This window comes from Dipteris shenzhenensis, chromosome 11 (genome assembly GCF_047967505.1).
Source record: "Dipteris shenzhenensis isolate YYH24624 ecotype China chromosome 11, Dip_SZ_1.0, whole genome shotgun sequence".
Lineage (NCBI taxonomy): Eukaryota > Viridiplantae > Streptophyta > Polypodiopsida > Gleicheniales > Dipteridaceae > Dipteris > Dipteris shenzhenensis.
This window is the reverse complement of record NC_141606.1, coordinates 27,836,130-27,840,957: the sequence shown is the minus strand read 5'-3', so window position 1 is coordinate 27,840,957 and position 4,828 is coordinate 27,836,130. Positions and strand designations below refer to the sequence as shown.

The window sequence follows — 4,828 nt, the reverse complement described above, 5'->3', positions numbered from 1 at the left end:
TAGGGGAATAGTTTATCCCAATGCAAGATGAAAATCACGGGCATGATCATGAAGATGATGCATTAGTTTCTTTGCTAGTAGAAAATAGATGTGGATTGATGAACCAAATATTTAAGTGGGTTTAGGTTGTAATAATTTTTTATGAACAAAAATAATTGCACCACCAGGTGTGTCAGTGTGGACAAATACCACTTGGATACTTGTGGACTATATCTATTTTCATAATTAATAAAAATCATATGCAAAACCTTCGTAGGGTAGTTATAAGCAACCACTTCTGAAGCATGTATGCTAGTAGTTAGAATTGTCATACAGATGAGACGGTCATTCTTTGTTCTATGTTGTTGATTCAAAAGCTCAAGAGGTCCGAATGAGGCAGCATTCTCTATCCGTAGATCTCTATTTTGTTTAGTTTTGACTATGTTTCCTATCTGATGTACTGAGTTTTTAGTAGTAATGAAATGAATATAAATTAGTATTACTCACTATGATCTTCACTTGTTCTTAATTTGGAATTAAAATGTCAATTTTTGAAAGCTTTTACTGTGCTTTCAATGGTAATCTATTTATTTCAACACGTAGTTTTTCCGTATAAGCCTCCACCTATTACAGTAGACTATTACTAACTGTGACCAGATAGTTCAAAGACATAACTCATCCCGGTGGCTTAGCTGATGCAATCATTAGGAAAAAGGGAGTTCATTTTGGCATCTTTTTGCCAAAATTAAAACTAGCTCTCAACCAATGGCCATAGAGCCAACGTAATGTGGTAAAATTATAAAAGTTTTGAGTTGTATCTGGGCTGTCAGAGCAAGAAAGAATATTTTATTAATGTGCGACTATAAAAAATAATTAAAAATTTTGTTCGAGCTACTGACACGATTCTATTACCTAGCAATATCCCATTCAAAATACATCATTATCTGAACTATGCTTTCCCCCCAAACTACTCTCCCCTCCCAAATTACTCTTCCCACTCTCTCTCTCTCTCTCTCTCCCTCTCCCTCTCCCTCTCCCTCTCCCTCCCTCTATCTCTCTCACTCTCTCTCCCTCTCTCTCTCAGTTTCCTCCTCGTATATATTCCTTCAACCTGTGGATTGGGTTTCTTTTCGCGAGTTTTGGCTGGCAACGGCAAACTAGAACTCGAAGTACCTCTAAGATCAAGGTACAAAAGCGAGCCTGTTTCTTTGTCAATCTCTCTCTTTGAAACTAATCTATGCTTGCGCAAAGTTGTGTGTTTATCAAAATGATGCAGACTAGAATATAACTTTTGCAAGTTTTTCATGGGTACGGCAAACCATTGACAGGACCTCACTCTTTGAGAAGATTTGTTAATCAAAATATCAAGAGCAAGGTACAGCAACGAGCTCTTTGTTTTTTCAATCTCTCTTTTTTGAGATTTAAGATGTGAAAGTTTTAAGTTGGATAATATTATTTCAGTTTTTGGTGAACAAGAGTATTTATAAAGATGCTGCAGAATGGAATGTAACTTTTGAAAGTTTTCCATGGTCTTAGTTTTTCAGCAAGAGTTGTTGATCATAATATTGAAGCGCAAGGTACGAGAATGATATCATTGCTTTGTTAATCTCTCTTGTTGATAATATTCTTAAGTTTTAAATTAGAAGATCATGGTTATTCAAGACTAGAGTCTAATGCGTGCTCTTTTATATGTCCATTGAGTTTCAGGTGTTCAAGTAAAAGTTTGGATACTAGTCTCAATGGCATGCATCAATAATCAAAACCCTTCTTGTGCCAAACGTCGTGTTGATCAAACTGTTGAGGATGAAGCTATAGACATGAGCTCCCTCACTCATCGACCTCTTTCCTCTATATCTTCTATCGATGTAGCCAACAAGGTTACACAAGATGGCTCCTAGCAAAGACTGACTATATCAAAAGGAAGTTGGGTGCTCATGCAACCAAACAAAAGGAAGAAGCCACGTTCAAGTAATCTCTTTTTGGCATCTTGGAAGGGTAGGGTGAAAGGTTTTAGAACCAAGGAGGGGATGAAATCAATAAATGAAATATTGGTTCAACATGTGTACATGCATAGAGAGCTTGTGTTGTGAGAGAATTATCCAACTTATCTTCCACAACACAGGCCAAATTGTAAGTGACTTCATTGAAATTTTTTATTTCATAATCAGAGAATTTCCTGAACCTCAATGTCTTTATTTTTATTTTCAGATATATATCCTTCATCTTATGAGTAGTGGCAGCCTACCGAATGCATTTTAGGATTCATGGATGTGTTACATGGGTCCATAGGAGAGTTGCAATATCAAGGTATATCAGTAGCACAGTTAGCTCAGTCAGGAGTCTTTTTCTATGATCATTTTTACCAACTATTGGATAAAGCCAACACCCATGGTGTGTTGAAGAAACTAGCTCTTCCAGCATGGAATACCATTGATTAGCCAATTCCTCATGGTGTTGTAATAGAGTCATATAGAGCTAGGTTGTTTTCAGAAGTACAACGATCCTTATAGCCAAGCATTGCTAGTAGAATCAACAAAATAACTATTTGCATGCCAATAACAGTCTTTGTAGATCTATTCAATAAATTTTCTATCAAGATTTGCAAGACAATGCTCTCTTTCTCTGCAAATGGTGCTAAAAGAATTCTTGACTTCTTGGATTATGGTTGGGACATGATAACATCCAACCAAGTATACTATGGGGCTGTGCGCAACTCCATTAAACTGAAGTACATGATTGCCACTCAAAATTTCATATTAACATTTTACTATAAACGCAATAGAATGATTGGGAACCAATTGGTTCCAATGGATCCATTAACAAGAATGACAATTTATTTGGAATTATATCACTCAGACAATGATGCACACTCGCTCAATTACGCCAGGACATTCAGGTGGAGATAGAGGGTAGTGTTCAATAAAGATTCTCATTCATTCTAAAAAACAAGAAGGTAAACAAAGAGTTGATGTGACTCAATGTTTTTTATTTATTATTGAATGAATCATTGATTTACACTACATGTTGATAGGTATTGAAGTGAAGGGGATGGAGAGTTCTGTGTAGAGATATCCCAGATGGAATTATTGAGATAATTCAAAATTTATGATTACAGGTACGAAATGATTATTTTCATAGTATATAATTGTGAGGCAATGGATAAATATTATACATTATATTGTTAAACAAACTGATGATTCTCAGACAATCAGTGTCGTTGAGGCGATGGTGGATGCTATGACTCGAAGACAATCATTGCCATTGAAGAGATAGTGGATGGTCCTATGAAGAAGGTTGACCAAGGAGCTTCTGTTGTGCCTTCTCCTCGTACACCACCTTCTCTTCCATGTTTTGATCTCGCATTCACTCTAGTAGTTGAGCCTTTCTAGGCTCATATTGTTGGAATCAGAGAAGTTCTAACTTCTACTATAGTTTTGGCTCTTAAGTTACAGCCATAATCAGCATTGTAACTATATTTTTATTATTTACAAAAAGCAATGCAGACTCGGTTTCTATGCTCTTGTAACAATTTTTCATTCAAAGTTTGTAATACATACATCCATATTCATGAGTCAAGTCTCTCTCTCTCTCTCTCTCTCTCTCTCTCTCTCTCTCATGCTCTCTCTCTTGCGCTCTCACTCTTTCTCTATGGATTACAAACTAGAGTCTCGAATATAGATGAATTTCATTAAACATCATTATGCATTACAAACTTGCAAGAGTACAATTTGCCACAACTCAACTAGGAGGCTCTGAAGTTTGTAAAGGATGGGGAAGGGGTTCACGATCCTCAAGTCCAGGCTCAGTAATTTAAGGGGCTGGAGGAGGGGCCTCATGTCCAAGTTTAGTGGATTGTGGAGGCATCTGAGGTTGGGCCTCATGGTCCTTTAGTCCTGTCAAAGGAGCCTCATCCTACTTTGGAGTGAGGTCTTCCATCACTTTTGAGCTATATCCCTCATCTAATTTCTTAGAGCTTTCCTCCTCGATGCTTTTCTCTTATGGTAACGAGGATGCATATATAAGGAGATCTACGATCATCCTAACGCTAAAGTTTAACACAAATTGATCATCATAGCTTTGTTCTGTCATTTGCAAAAACGCAAACAAAACTTTAGTTTCAAGTTCTGTATTATATTATGTTATGTATAAATTTTAAATGCGTCAATAATGTACTTGCCTCCACTGTATCTCCTGACAAAAAAGCCTCCAAAATCTACTTGCTGTTTATAAGGACCCTCCATCCACAAGAGTGGGCATCGTACTATTGTGGTGTCTGTGAACCATCCAGTCACTTATAAGCATAAATTTATTCTAACTAATTTTAAAAAAGTACTGAGAGGGCAAAGGATTTTATGTCTTATGTCCAAATGCAGCGATTCAATTGCTCCCAATTCAAGTGGATTTTTTTTGCATAAATCGATTGCAAAAGATAGTCTCTTCAGACCACTGCAAGTTGCGTACGCGAGTGTGAACAACTTTCTACAAACTAAATACTTTGTTATTTTAAAAAATTATGGTACTTATTTTATGCATTGAAAAATTCACTTATAGATCTATCTCTCGATAAATATCTATAACTGAATTGAAGCAAAAGCATCCTTTTGATGGCAGATGGATACAAGCTTAGCTCCAATGTCGACTTCATTTGACACATAAGGTAAAGGTTAGCATTTGTGGATTGAAAATAACATTCTAGCTCCTTGTGCAATGTACTTATAGGTTCATAGATTCAAAATTGCAATATGTGAACCACTTCACAAGTTGGTCCACCGGCTCCTTGGGATCCCTCATTTTGAAGGAGATAGCTGGGTCCACATTATGAACCATACCTTGAATGTCCTCATGTAAC

General features: G+C 36.5%; 1 pseudogene; it reads left to right on the top strand.

Moving 5' to 3' along the window:
- Nucleotides 1-1,718: 1,718 nt before the first annotated feature.
- LOC147896851 (uncharacterized) lies at nucleotides 1,719-2,489 on the top strand (annotated as a pseudogene).
- Nucleotides 2,490-4,828: the final 2,339 nt, after the last annotated feature.